Here is a 15,742-nt window from a genome sequence, read left to right on the forward strand (position 1 = left end):
TAACTTCAAAATCTTGAAGTTTGAACACATTTTCCCTCTTAAAAATTTATTTTTCATAAATAGTTAACATTGCAGGTTATGCCACATGGCAACTTTGGACCTTAAATACTATGTAGTTATTTAAGCTTCTTTTCTGAGGTGCATCTTGTGTTTCAAATGCATTAAAATAAATAAGAAAACATGTAATAGTGTTGTGGTTTAAGCCCAGCGGGTAACTCAGCATCATGCAGCCGCTTGCTTACTCCCCCCACTTCTTTCCTCACTCCCTGCAGGATGAGGAGGAGAATCGAAAGAATATAAATCCTATGGGTTGAGATCAGAACTGTCCAGTAACTCAAGTATAATATAAAGCTGCTCCTAATAATGATAATGATAAGGGAAATAACAAAGGGAGAGAATACAAAACTACAACACTGGTGTGTTATCAGCTCTGCTGTCAGACTAAAGCTGAAATACAGCACTGCACCAGCTACTAGGAAGGAGAAAAATAACTGAACCCAGGACAAAAAGACTTGTGATTTTTCAGCTTCTGATTTCTGAACTAGTGTAGCCATGGTTGTCATTCCTACATGAAAAAGAATAAATTTGTAAATTTTGTTATTATATTGCTTTACTCCAGCTGGGGCTCTTAGCCTAGAAGTTGCCTATTCAAGACAAAGATTGCTACAGCATCTAAATTGACAGCTTTATTGAAATAGATGGAGTTGGATAGATAGCAATAAAGTTACTGTAATGATGTCATTTGGTCTGCTGCATGAAACAGTGCATAGGACTGACTGTCCTGAATTATTTCCTGTTTGAACATGTCCATGCTCTTTGAGGGGTGGCGTGTGTGTGAAATCCAGTTATGAGGGTGGACTACAAGCTACAGAGAATAAAATGTGATTACACTCCAACATTTTTTGTGGTGTGAAGAATCTGAGTATAACCACTTTTGGGTCAAGACAGGTGTATTATTTTACCTCAACCATCCAACCAGAGTGTTGCAGTATTAGGGTTACAGGGTCTACCAACAAGCATTGCTTGGGAGCTCTGTTTTAATCTTGGTAGACATTTTGTGCGACCACTTACACAAGAGTTGGAAGTCCAGGAGGTTTTTAGAAGACAAAAGGAGTCCCAAATCAAACTAAACCCAGTTTCTTTAACTTCAGTTGCAGAGCCTCCCCACCATGAAAGGGAAAATCATCATCGAATATACAAGCATTTATTGTCCTTGTTCTTCCAGAAGAGAGATAATTTATGTAGGAGAGCTAATAGAAGCAGCAGCTAAGCTTACATGAGACTCTTATGTTAGAACAGGAGTTAATGGTGTACTTAAAGGCAACTTGCAAATGATTTTGTTTTGAAATTGAGCTTGTCCCTTTTTAGATGGGTGGGCTTTTAAGTTGAGAAAAGGAAATCACATGGTAAATGATATTTCAAATTGTGCTCTTTTTGAAACAGTCTAATCCAAGGTTGCCAGTATGGTCTCTTGGCTAGCTCAGCTATCGTCAACTCTCACACTTGAATGGAAGCCCAGGACTTGCAATGCTATAACAAAATACCCATGATGTTCTGATGTAAAATGAATATTAATGAAACCTCCCCCACTCAGTTTTTCAGCTCTTTCCTTTCCACTCTTATGTCTTCATTATTTTTCCAACTGTTACAGTTCTTACAGGCTGAACATGTTTTGTAGTTGTGATGCCAAGGGCAAACCTTCCTGTGGTTTTTTGGTATATTTTAGGCCATTTTCACAATGTTAAATAAACCTAATAGGGCATAATTTTCTCTTCACTTTGAAATTACTTTAAGGCATCTAAGTGTTAAGAGTTATTTGGTCTTACCTTCCCTTGTGGGTGTTACATCCGTAGTCTATTTGAGCCTTTTTCCTCTCTTTTTCCTACTTACTTCCTGCAAACTGCAGTAGAACTTAAAAAAAATTGTGGAACGTTCAGAACTAGTATTATTTATTGTGTTTGATTATTTTAAATTATAAATTCACATAAGGAAGCATATTAGTGAGACCAAATTGACTTTGAGTTAGGGGTTCCCTAATTATTATTGGAGGTTATATTTCTGTTCTCTAATTATACCAGAGAGGAATTACATGCCATGCCTTCTATGTTGGGCTAAAATCTGTCCCTTTTAAAGTCAAAATAATTTTATATTTTACTTTAGTGCAGGCAGGATCTCATTCATTAAGTACTGAAATATTTAAGAGTGAGTTATCTCTAGGCATCGAGGACCCCTCAGAAACCCTCCAATGGAAAGTATATGACAGAATGAGCTCAGAATATAAACCAAGTTGCTGGTACTAGGATTTAGAAGTGCATAATTCTCTACTGCACTCTAATTCCGTATGATAATCTAAAATAAAATAAGAAGTTACTCTTATCATGTGGATTTCTACTGAAAAGCTATGTAAAGTTATTAGAAATAATACAGAAACTCAAGAATTTGTAATAACTTCATTGATAATATCTGAGTCACCCCAGCATAGTATGGCGCATGAGAGTAGTTTTACAAATGGAAAAGGATAGTTTCAGGACTTTCTGATCAACCAAAGTTCCCAATAGAACAGTAATGAATCCATGTAGGAGGGATTTCTTTACGATATGCTGGATTTTAATTCTTTGACTTGTCTGGATTTAGATTTCCAATTGACAGTTCCAATTGACAGTAATTTTGTTCAAGTATTATCCAATATATTTACAGTAATATGAAGAATTAGTTGGATCTTGGCCTGTCCAAAGAAAATAAATGTCACTAGCTGCAGTGTCTTAAACAAGTGAACCAAGTCTTCCTCAGCTAGGATGAAATGATGTTAGATTATCACTGCTTGTTTATTTCTTTACATCCATGTGACATGAAAATTGCATATTAAATGAAGACGATAGATACTGTGCAATGATGTGTTAGCATTACATAGTGTATCGTTATGGTTGATGTGTTATGTAGCAATAATAATGGGTATTTTTTTCACATATCAATGTATTTAAAGCCATTTCTCCTGCTGATCGTCAATCTTGTACCAGTCACAGTTTATCTGGGTAAAATAATTTGGTCTTTGCAAAGTATGGGTAGAGAAATTAACAGACAAATCAGGTTGTCTTTGGCTTCCACAGAAAGCTGCTTACTCTGCCTCATGCTCAGTGCTGGATATGTTCATGGGAGACACAATTTACTTTTGCCAGATAATGCCAAACTTCCAAGGTAAAGTAATCTACAATGCTTATTTATATTTGATACATTTTCAAGTGTTGTTTTTCAAAACACACTTGGAAATATTGTTGACCCTATGTCAGATTTGTGCAATCTGAGAATAATTTGACCGAAAGGTAAGCTGATATAGAGAATTTTTGTAAACCTGGCAAGTGTTGGGCAAGTCCTGATCCCCGTATTTCAGCTTGGTTATGGAACCACCAGTTTTATTCCAGCCAAGGAGCTACAATAGGAATGATTGATTCTTCAGTTTAAACTGTCATTTGTTGTCTATGGTTGCAGCGTTTGGAAGTATTCTGTTTATTACATTTCTGTGAAGTCTCTTTGAAAGTCCATTAAAAATGAACTCATTCTTTAACCTGTTTGTGAACCTTGTACTTTACTCTGGGTTCTGCTTGATGATTTCTGTATTTATGGATATTGTCAAGGATTTATGACGATTATTGAAGATTCTTATGTACATCCATGAAAATAACTGCATGATTTTTCCAGCAGAGGAACTGAAGACTATTAATGTGCTGCCAGCTGCAGTATATAAAGCTGGTGTGCAGTGGATAATTCTCTTGACATTTTTTTATCATGGAACTCCGGGTGTTTTAACATGGCAGCAGGTCAACAACACCAACATTTATTCATCTACAGCTCAAAAAATGTATTTTTGTAAATTGTATTAGATATAATGACAAAGGCAAAATGTCTGTGGATCAGATATATAGACATCTTTATTAGAAGGTAAATTCTTAATTAACTTCACAGATGCAACAGAAGCAGTGGGAGGTCATATCCTAGCCCCGCTGTTCTCAATGCAGTTCTCTCTGGTTTACAGAGGGATAGGTAGGGACACAGGGGCTGTATGTGCAAGATCAAGTCACGGGAATATTAAATATTAGTACTTATTTCTTCTCAGTATTTAGGGGCCTAAGGGAGCCATGTCAGTATAATGAGAACAAAGACCCTATATAATTTAGAGGTGCTTGAATATCTCCATTCCAGAAGATTTAGTTGTTTTTATTAAAGTAGATACAACATGCAATTTAGTTGATAATAGCAGCACTGAGCCCTGAAATTAAGCAGCACAGCTAAAGGAGGGCTATGAGGCAAAACATTTTTCATATCTGTAAGCACAGACTTCAAAAAAATGCCCATCTTGCCTTGAAATCTCTTGAAGATTGCCATCTAAAGGGAATTTCATGTAACTCAGTAGAACCCTGGGTATTTTCAAAACTTGTGTGGGAGAACCATAGTAATGGAAAAACCAGTAACTTTAAGAGTCCTGTTGTTATAATCATGCTGCAAGTATCACAGTTTTTCCCCAGGAAGGCAGCAGTTACCACGATGCACACTAGAAATACATTCGAATGTTTCTCAGTGTGTATCACCTGCAACTCTAGGTCTAATGACTCATTTTCATAATGTTTTTGCTATCTTCTTGTAATAGCATTTCTGTTCTGCAGAACACTGAAAATAACTCAGGAAGTAAGTGTCCTCTGATCATGCTAACAGCTGTTCACACAACTGCTAAAAGGATTTGAACAGGAGATGCTTATGCACTAGGATGCCTCACACAGTAAATTGTGACTGCAAAGCGTATACACATGAAAATCTTTGTGCACATGAACTGCTTCACTTGAGGAGTGACTGTCATTCAACAGTTAGAGCTAAGATCATGACTGAAACTTTTTAGTCCTTTAACATTGGTAGTTATTTCTCCAGTGTTGGTAGTTACGACTTCAGGGGGTTTGAAGAGGAGCAGAGAGTAAATCTAAACTTTCAAAACTTAGTTCTGTGCCTTCCTTATGCTTTGAAATACAAAAATCAGCAAGAATATTTACTGGTGTGTTTTGACTTTGGAATATTCCTCTGATCACTAAATGTGGCCTTGTGTCCATACTGTAGGATTGCAGTACATTTATCCACATAGAATCACAGAATAGTTAAGGTTGGAAAGGACCTTAAGATCATCAAGTTCCAACCCCCCAGCCGTGGGCAGGGACACCTCACACTAAACCATCTCATCCAAGGCTCTGTCCAACCTGGACTTGAACACTGCCAGGGATGGAGCATTCACAGGTTCCCTGGGCAATCCATTCCAGTGCCTCACCACCCTCACGGTAAAGAACTTCTTCCTTATATCTAGTCTAAACTTCCCCTGTTTAAATTTGAACCCATTATCCCTTGTCTTATTACTACAGTCGCCAATGAAGAGTCCCTCCCCAGCATCCTTATAAGCCACACATGTAGTGTGACATGTTGGAGAAACAGAGGGAAGGAATCTGCTGCCTCCTGCCCAGTTCTTCAATGAAGGCATTCTGAAGCCTGATACAGTATTTCATTTTAATTTGTGAGCTCCTTCTCTTTGGCTGGGAGCTTTTTCTTGGGTCTGTGGGAGGAAACAGATGTTTTGTGACAAGCACATTTCTGAGAGAGGCCACAGACTCTACTATTTGTGTATAGCTAGTCTAGACACAACCTGAATTGGGACCTAAATCCCATAAGGTAGCCTGAGGCCAGTTGATTTTAAAAGGATGTATATGTCAGAAACATGGGACAATAGGGAGCTGGGATGAAATGATGTGTTGTTTTTGCCTCTGTTATTCACTGGTGGGTTGACTTGCAGTGTATTTGTGCAAGCACTTGAGATGACTGTCACAAGAGTACAGCTGTTCTGATTTGGGGGACACTCATCTGGAGCAGAACAGATGCTTTGCATTGGAGCAGAGCCTGAGCTGTGACGCCCAGCTGGATGCTAGCTGGCTCCTTGCTGATCAAATGTATTCTCAAGGTGCGAGGTGTAGCACAGAGACACACAGATGTCTTTGAATGAGCTCAACCCAGCTCCAGCTTGGAAGCAGCTGGAGTTCAGTGCTGGCCCTTGCAGACCTGCCAGAGAGTGTTCGACAGTGACAACTCTGAAGCTCAAAGAGGAATGAGAACAAAGTGGTGATCTTGTACCCTTGAAGGGAAAGGCGATGACTGTTTGTATACTTTGCTTTTGAGCTTAGACACTGATGTGTTAATGCACAGAATAGGCTTGAAGTAGCCCTATGGCCCCAGTCAGTGTGCTGGGAACTACAAAGCAGTGATGCCCATGTGACTGCAGCACTGGCTTTGTACATTACTCGTGCACATCTCTCCTACCTCCTGAACTCCTGAAGCTACCCAGGCACTTGTTGTATAAAAGTGTTTGTTCTTTTTAAGCAATGTTCTTTTTAACAATATGTGAAGTCTGAGAGAGCTAAGTTGGCTTCTGTGTAAGAGGTTGCATGGGAGACCTTTTCTTCTCGTGAATTTAGCCAGCGATATTTAATGGCATTAGATGCTGTTGAGACACAATTGTCATTGGGTTTGCTTACATTTTTTGGAGACTAGAGAAGGTGCAGATAAGGTACTAGATGAGCACTGAGGCTCTGTAATATCTTGCTGTTATGTATTTGCCTTGCTGTTTAGTTTGAGTACTGCTGAAGTTTCTTTCAGGGCTTTCAATAAATTCCTGGATATGTTACAAAAAACTTTGATAGGAACCCAATAGTAATTCCCAGACAATGTCCAATGAGAAAGAACCATAGAATTTCTTAAAACAGGGGACAGAGAATAGAATGCAAATATTGTAAAAAGCATTGGAATAACTCTCAAGAACTTTATGGTGCAGACACGGCCAAACTGACATCTTTCTTTCTTTCTATGGCTTTTTTATTTTTTTCTTTTTAAATCGAATACAGTATGTAAATTTGGTGCTATATTGTGTGTTTGAAAGAGCCTGTGTAGTCTCCACCACTAGCAGGGTTCCAGCAGATCCTCAGCTGCCAGGAAACTGAAACATATCTCATACATGAGGTATGGTGTAGGTACTGAGACCTAGTTCCATATAACGTTCAGTTTTCCATGAGTTAGCTGCAGCATCCTCATTACCTCCTGTATTTATAAGCTTCTTTACCTCTTTGTTCTCAAACTGTCTCAATTGTGGAGGATTTTAGGAGTATGACCTGTTGAGACCCTTTCCTCAGTTTGAGAAACAGCTGCTGCATGTATCTAGTAATTGTCACACTTTGAATCAAGAAGGTTTTGGGTATTTTAAAAAAAGGCTGTCCTGCTCATTGCTTACATGTAAACCATAGCATACTGCAATTAAAAGTCTTCTTTACTGCTTCTCTCCTCTGAAAAATGCTGTGTGTGCATCTGGTAAGCTATCAAGGAAAATTAGTCAGATTAGGAATTCTGGCTGCTTTGGTTGAGTCTGGGCAAAGAAAATACTGGCTTGAATGGCAGATGGCGTATAAGGTCTGATTTCTTCTTTTGTTTAAGAAAGAATGAATCCCATTAGACCATCGGTTCCAGGCTAGTCTCATAAAAAGGTCTAAGGACTTTCATTACATATTTATCTTCATATCTGTTGGACATTAAAAGGAAAAAAAGGCAAACCAATTTGTCAGGAATGTCAGTTTCTGTTCAAGACAGCTTCTTTACAGTGGTTATAATTCTGTACTCCCCCGCATGCCAAATCAATCAGAAGAGCTTGAAAAAACAATCAAGCACATATTTTTAAAGATTATTCTTTGTTTGGATTAGCTTCCAAGATTCTTTTAATAGCAAATCCCACACTAGCGTTTTTCTAAACTTTTGTTCGTGCAGCCCAATTATGTTAGATTTAAATAGGCTACATACAATAGGTTTTTATTTTTGTAAAGTACTATCAGACCAGTCAGAGGCAGACAATATAATGAGCATTTCTTATTCCCTGGACAGTCCCAGTAAGGCTGTTACTAACTTTGATAACATTGTGGAGAATGACTCAGATACACTGGTAGCTAATTTTCCATTGTAATTAGTTGCATAATTTCTAGCATAAAATAAGGCAGATGATTAATGTCTTGTATTTTATTTAAAATATTTATATCGTTAACTCTTTCAGATACTTTTATAGAAGCAATAAAATGAAACTGAAGTGTAAAACTCTAGTTGCTGGATATCAATTATAAAAAGATGTATCTTTTGCTAAGATGCTAAAGTTAGCTTTAAGAGGAAGCTTTCATAATGGGGCAAGACAGGAAATTTAGTCTAATACTCTGGCAGAGAACAGTGTGAAATGAAGATAGAAAACAGCATCCCTTAACAAAGGGACTTTGGCTAAGAATACAGAGGGGTTGCTTCCTTGAGGCAGATGTAGGTGTTGTAGTGCTCGTCATTGAAAGCTCCGCTCTTTCAGACATTCATCTGTCTCATAGCAGTAGCAGTTTGGCATCTGCCAGAGCTCATCCATATGGTGAGATTTAAGCACATAAGGATGGCGTTCATAGAAGATAACACATGATTCTTGTCCTCAGCTAGCTTCTGCAAGATGTGAATAATGGGTTGTGGGGAAAAAAATATACCTTTCCTTAGGATTTAGATTTCCAGATCTGAACTATTTGGCTCTTTATCCACAGTCAGTTTCCTGGAAAAGCCTAATCCCTCTGTTTCAGAAGTTTAGCTTCATGCTCAGGGATTCAGTAAAGCTGGTTTTCAATACTCTCCTCTGACACAGAGTGCTGAAAAGAAAGCTTTGTGCTTATGTCTAGCTTTGTGGTTATGTCTGTACTGTCTCCTGAGGTTCACTGTAAAGTTACCTAGACGAGGATTTAAGTGAGCCAGCTTATGTGTTGAATGCAGTATACCTATGCGTGTGGTAAGTAAATTAAACCCTGTCTGTTGCAATTCTGCTCAAGATGGTGAACGAAGAGGTTAGATAATGATGGCAGGGCCTTTAGGGATTTGAAAATATGTTGACTGGCCAAGTCGAAAACAAATGACTTGGTTCCAAGAGCAATGGCCGTTCATGAAAATGCAGCCTTGCACTTTTGTGGTAGGAAGCAAGGGTTGAAAAGGCAGCCTAAAACTGTAGGACAAAAGGTTGTCCCTCAGAAAACACCTGAGGGAGAGGAAGTTAGAACAGAACTGTTCTGTCAGACCCTAAAAATAGCCATTTTTACCTGCAGCTACAACTGGAGTTGTTGCTTCTTCCAGAAATACTGAAGAAAACTCTTAGAGAAATGTGGGAACTGGCTAGAAGATGAGAAGACTCACACACTGCTTCTCTTGTTTCTTTCTTTGTCACTGATGCCTTTTTATGCTTAGTGAACATAGCTGTCTACAATGAAATTACTCATGCATCTGTAGATAGCTTTGTAGGTGACTGATTTTTCTGATTAAACTGCTTTGAACAATAATGACCAAAGAATGTGATATTTCCCCATGTTTCTGTTGTTCACAAAGAGAAAAATTTGTTTGCCACATTCTTTCCTTTCTAACAGAAAAATAGGCTAAACTTGCCGCATCAACAAGTAATGACAGCAAAGCCTGTTCTTTTGGTCAGACAGTGGCATTCGTCTTATGGTCAAGGAGAATAACCTCTGTCTAGGCTTTATGGTTATTATATTTTCTTTTTTCAGATGGTCCTTCATAAAAAGGGGTATGTACCACTTCACCTTCTTTTTTGGGTAGAATGTAAGATTTTCTTATAGATCAGGCCACCTCTTCTGGGTCTCTAAAGGGGCATATTTTGCAGAGGCATGTATTTTAGTAGATCTCAATGTTCTGAAAGGTTTTTTGTTGATCTGAGGGACAAATCAGGCAGAGATGGCAAAGAGTGCCTTCATGCGTTACTGTAACTGATTTAGGAGCCGCACGTTTTCATTGCATGTTAAAACGTGGGCATTAGATCTAAAATTTAAGTATCTGAACTAGCTGAAGCGCTTCTTCAGGCTTGTAATCAGAAGATATATAGCACTATACACAGCAAGGGAAACTTGGGACTCATGTCCAGAACATCAGATACATTACACAACCAGTTGTCATTGACAAAGAGTCTACTTTTTGGTTCTTGGGTAAACACCTCGGTCTCTCCCTTTAATCATTCAAAGACAGAATATGTCAGTAATATATATTCAGTATCAAACAGCCTGATTTTGCTTAACTTATATTAAATTTCTTTAGGCAGGTTTGGATTGGTGCCCAGTAACAACTTGTTCAACAACAAAGCACTACTGAACGCGAGTGGTGATAGTGAAATCTGACTCTGCATTTGCTCTTGGCTATATTTCTGGTTTGGGAAGAAGAATAAAATACTAGTCTTGCCCTTAATCATCTCTTAGTCAGATCACTTAGCTTTGTTGGGGCTATATTCCTCTTAATTAACCATAGTCATCTAAACATTAAGTATGTGCTCCGATTTAGTTTGTTGAATTAGCCTTTTAGCAGACAGTATGAGGACAGTATGAGACCTGGGAGGCAAGTCATCCCACCTTTGTTAGAGTGGGACAAACTGCTTTGTGGAACTGTCTGGATCTCTGCTATACATGTGGGAGTCTGGACTCTTAGGTAGGTAAGTACACCTGGTTAGATAGGTGGCTTTAGGTACTAAATTAACAGAGGTGAATCCATCAGAGAAGGTCCTACTTTTGTTTAATAACAAAATATTGGCAAATAAACTGCTAAGGAATGAGTCTACTAGTATTCTCTTAAATTCTTAACAAATTAAAATTATTGACAATGGAAGTGAACAGAATTCTGCATTTATCATTTAAAACTTTTACCAAGATGACAAATCAAATATCTTTTGATGTCTGCTCATGGGATTTAATTTGCTAAAATTGCTTCTCTGAAATTCCTGGAATGAGAAGGCTAATAAACTGAAATGCTTCAATGTTGCCAGAAGGAGCAGTTCTTTAAATATTAGGCTTGAGAATTTGTGTAGGCTGAAGAAAAACTCGAAGAGTTGTAATGTCTCTGTTATATTTAAATTTTAAATTCTAGGGAGTCTTCTAATGTAGAGGTGTTATAGTTTTGAAAGAACACAGATAAAGGAAAATAAAAATATTTACAAATAAACCCTTCTCACACAAGAGAGAGAAAGCAGTAAGTGATATGTGTGATGTAAATGTTTATATTTCACAAGTTCTTTGACAGACTTTGTACAAAATATCAAACATTCAAAGATACTTAAACAAATTGTGTACCTGACTCCAGATGGTAGAGTTGCTCCTTGTTGTAGAAGGGAGCATAATCATCACAAGTATATGCATAAGTAGAAAGGAATGCACCCAGTTCTGTAGTACAATTTTATATCATGGCTTTTCCTTGGCTGCATGCTGATTTGAGGCATCTCCTGCTAAGAAAGGGCTGCTTGTCTAAGAAGAAGCTGAAGGCAGATGAAGATATCGGATATTGCACCTTAGTTCTGAGGGAAGGTGATCTGGTTGTCACAGGAATGACAGTTCTCCTCTTGGCTGATGACCTTGTGCTATTTTGATGTTGCTTTTCTCTCCATGAAGCCTTGTTTTCTCTGACAGGAAGGTTAGCTAGATTTGAACACTTGCACTTACATTTACTTTGTGGAAGCAAAGGGAATCAGTGAAGCAGCACAACAGTGGCATATTACCGACTAAATGGGGCCAGATGGATAAAACTTCCTAACAGCAAAAATCAAAATTTGCTAGCTGTGTCTTTCCTCATGAAGATGTTATTAATGCTGTGGTATCAATTAAAGAGCCTCTCCATGGGTGAAAATCTTGTCCTTGTCTTTCCTTATCTTTCATTATCCTAGTGGCAGTCTTGGACTGAGAATATAGTCTGTTCTTGAAGGATCAGGGATGTCCTGTCAGGATAATGGTCACTAAGAGTGGAGAAGGTTGCATGAAGATGCCTGCCACTGTCCAACAAGTAGCTTGTGTTTCTGACCAATTACTTTTCTCCAAGTGAAGCAAATTCTGTCACAACTTGCCATCTCTCCTGCTCAGAGTAGATGAACAGATAACCATTGCTCTGCAGAGCCCTGAAAATCCTCACAAATAACACAGAAATTAAACTTCTGGGGCATGGCGGTGTAACGTAGAAACCTGTTTCACTTTCCCTGTGTAGTCACCTCAGAAATATATGCTGCCTTCACTGGGACCAGCCAGTCAGTCATTTTGAGGTGGGCCTGTACATAGCAGAATGTACAGTTTGTAGCACTTTAGGGTGATCCTTTTACCTTGACAATTGTACGTCCTGAATGCGCACCAGCAAGAGTTCTGGAGGGGTTTGTTCACGTGAGCTTCCTCCACAAAAGAACCACTTTCTCACAAGACTCCTGAACTCCTGTCTGAACTATTCCTGAATAGGTCTTAGGTAGATCTCATACTGACTAAAGGTATCTTAGATATTCACTCAAATGAAGATACTAGGGGTCAGTTCAGTGGTCTAAGTATAGACGTCAGTGCCATTTGTGATGACCTAGGGGATCCTGACAGGCCTCCACAAACTGCTGGAGAAAGGCACAAGTCTTCTACAGTTGATGCACTGTATTTTCCAGTCTTGCGGGGATGTTTCAGGTGCACAGGCCCCTCCCTGTAGCCATCTAAACTGAGGTATCTTCATCCATGAAGAAATACTTGTAACTCAGTTTATATAACTAAGCATGTCTTCAAACAGATGGCTTGGCAGCACCCATTTGGCTGCTTTAGTGGAATCGTTTGTGTTGTCCAAGTATAAGTGCACGGATATGCTTATCAAGCCCTAAAGATCTGCACTGTGGACACAGAACTAGTGCACAGCTCTGTGACAAGTGTAATATGTAGTGGTTGAACTGATAGAAGCAAAAAACTTACTGTGTAAGCATATCCAGAGAATGTGAAGGCTGCATTGCAGTGTGAAGATAGTCACGAGATAGCTGTAAGGGTTGTGAATGATACACTATCATAATGTTATACAAGCAGAAACACATTTTCTATCTGTCAAAAATAGGAAAGTAGAGTGGGAACATTCTTCTCAACACTCTGTTCTCTTAGGCATATAGCAATAGCTTTAATCCACCTCCATTTGTTCCTCCTGGGTTTCAACTAACTCCGCTTTTCAGGGGTGAGCAGCTCTCAAGAGCTTATCACTTCTTGTTCAGGCTGTTAGCAATTGTCTCAGTGGCCTCCATTGGGTCTGGAAAGAAAAATCTCGTTTATGGCATGTCTCACACAGCTTTTGGTTGTGAGCAGTGGGTATGCCTGAGCTGCAGCTGTATCAGAGCCACTGCCCGTGATAGCAGGGCATAGGATTCTTTTCAGGTGAACAGGACTTAGGTCTACATCTGTATTGGCAAGGATTAAAGAAATGGGGGCTTGGGCTCAACCCACTGTGCATAGCATACCTCAGTCCTCTAACTTCTGTCACTCCCTGGTACAGGTCACACATTTCCCTTCACATCTTTGTTGCAATTCCTGTCAAAACATGGAGATGATAACCTAAAATGTACAGTACTCAAGAAGAACATTTTACACATCTTTTTGGTTTAAAGATTTTGGGGGGACTACATTTTAACCACATCTTTATACTAGAGTTTTTTTTCCTGCCATTCTGCCAGGGATCACTCTTTCAAAGTCTAACAGCTCCAACTGACATCAATAGAGAAACATGTCAACTTCTTCTCCCCGCTGGTAGTGTTGCATGCTTCCAAAGGAGAAATCTGAAAGTCTCTGGGAAGTGAGCTGTATGGGTAAGCCTAAAATGACCAACTATTTCAAAGTCTATTAAAGTTCTGTTGTGCCTTTTGGGTTACCTTACTGGCATTAGGATCTCACTACAGAGATACGAGTGAACCTACAGCTCTATGAAACTAAAGAAGGTGCATTTTCAAGATTAAATGTGAAATTATGAGGATGATTTCTTCTAAAAAGGAAATAAAGTGTTGTCACCAAGTAAGTGGAAACCTGTGATGAAGACGCATCTGGAAATTACAGACAACTCCCTTCAAAATCCACTCAGTTCCAGATCTCCCTTTCCCAGTACTAAAACCACCACCCAAGAAACCTTTAGCCAGCAGGATAGCAACTCAGTACTTACTGTCCCTGCGACTGCAGTGAGCCTCCCTTTCCAGCATGGGTCTTCGGAGGCAAGGCTGTGTGGCAGCTATTGCCTGCAATGAAGAAGAGAAATTTCTGAGTGAGGCTTTTCTACCTAAAACTCAAATAGTCTCAAACTGCAAGGCTCTGGAATAGCAGTTCAGCAGCTTCTCAGGGTTTTCCCCCAAATTCTTCTCCTTCTTGTAGGAAGTTTCAGATATAAAAACGAGATTAAGATTCATTACACCTAATTGACTTAATTCTTATCCAGAGCATAGCCTAAGGGTGCTTTTATATACATGCACGCCTGAGATTCTGTGGGCTGGGGAGGAAATACAGCACAGGAGGGATGGGGATTTAGGAGAGTGGATTTTGGGTATAACATGATATACAGTCTGTTCTTCTACCCCCTGAAGCCAAATTTTGCAGGCTTTCTGATCTCTTAATCAGACAGCTATCACATCATTGGCTGGAGACCCTCTATTGTGAGCAACATATTATTTGAAGTTAGAGATGACCCTTGAGAAAGATCCTTTAGGTGGGCTCTTTAGACCATTATGTCATTGTTCTTCAACACTCACTTCCATTTCCTTTTGCATTGCTGGATCTGAGTTTCCTAGTAGGTGGATGCAGAAGTAGTCGAGGAAGAGGCTTTTGGTGAGAAGTTGATATACACGGATAGGGATTTTCACATCCCATCCCCCCTGCTGGGGGACCTGTAACAATAACAGGAGTTTTTCCCAGATCTTTATAAGCTCCTACTTAATTTTAGATTAATTGTTATGGTGGTGACACATTTTTGACTAAGTCTCTTGTTCCAGGCTGAGAGGACTCTGCAACTCCTCAACAAATGCTCTTTGCTTAGATTTATTTTTAGTAAGATTCTCTTCATTATTTTGTTCCTTTTTTTTTTTTTTCCCAAATATCTTCTCATAAAACTGAATTAAATGTGCAAAGAAAGGAGAGAAAATTACTTTGATATTTGCAATGAAGCCTGAGACGTTTCTCTCTGTTACTTAAATATAGGCAAAGGTAAAGGAACAGAAAAAAGGTCCTGGAATATAACTAAATCTATGAACCGTCTCTAAGAACTGCTTCCAAAAAACCTCCCTTCCATCAATCTTTTTTTAAATACAAAGGAGCAGAAGAAACACTTTCAGCATTTCACTGGATTGACTGTGCAAGAGGAATACCATGGGAATAAGGTTAGAAATATTAAGAACTCAAATTCAGACCCCTTGATGTTAGCAGCTTTTCTTGCCAAGACAGGCCTTTTTTGACTATTTGAGATAGACGTTTGTGCTGTACACATATGCAACTAACACAAAACTCTGTTCCTAGCTCTGATGCAGCTTGGACGGGAGGGTCTAACTAGAGTGCATTTAGTGTGTTTTCTGCTCCTTGGTGATCAGAAGACCTAACCTCCCTGCCATGCACCTCCCTCCCCACTATAAAATAGGTTGATGGATGAGAAAACAGAGCCTGATGCATTGGATTGAGATGAGTGCTTTGGTTTATTTTGTCCTGGCAGTCATAGGACGTGGGCATGTACAGGAAGAATAAGAGCCCCAGGGAACAAGGAGAAAAAGTGGAGGACTCTCCAACCTCAGGAAAATGGTTTCTACTGGGATCTCAGGGCATCAAAAGTCTGACATACTCACAGTACTTCTGGTAGATAGTTCAGCAGAGAAAGGCAG

The 15,742-nt window shown here is 39.1% G+C and overlaps 1 protein-coding gene across 2 annotated transcripts in view; it reads left to right on the forward strand.

Annotated features, from left to right (window-relative positions):
• The window catches only part of TRMT9B (tRNA methyltransferase 9B (putative)), a 109,353-nt gene that overhangs the window by 70,233 nt on the left and 23,378 nt on the right, over positions 1-15,742 (forward strand). Inside the window, exon 1 of one of the 2 annotated variants that reach the window (XM_061472877.1) lies at positions 13,883-13,901. The exons of the other annotated variant lie outside the window; for it this stretch is intronic. The gene's annotated coding sequence lies outside the window, so the exon portion shown is untranslated. Of the gene's footprint in view, positions 1-13,882; positions 13,902-15,742 lie in introns of those variants that run through there. 2 annotated transcript variants of the gene reach the window in all.

The sequence above is a fragment of the Pezoporus flaviventris genome, unplaced genomic scaffold (assembly GCF_033815535.1).
Source record: "Pezoporus flaviventris isolate CSIRO_AGI_PZ_B2104156 unplaced genomic scaffold, CSIRO_AGI_Pfla_v1 ptg000002l, whole genome shotgun sequence".
Taxonomy (NCBI): domain Eukaryota; kingdom Metazoa; phylum Chordata; class Aves; order Psittaciformes; family Psittacidae; genus Pezoporus; species Pezoporus flaviventris.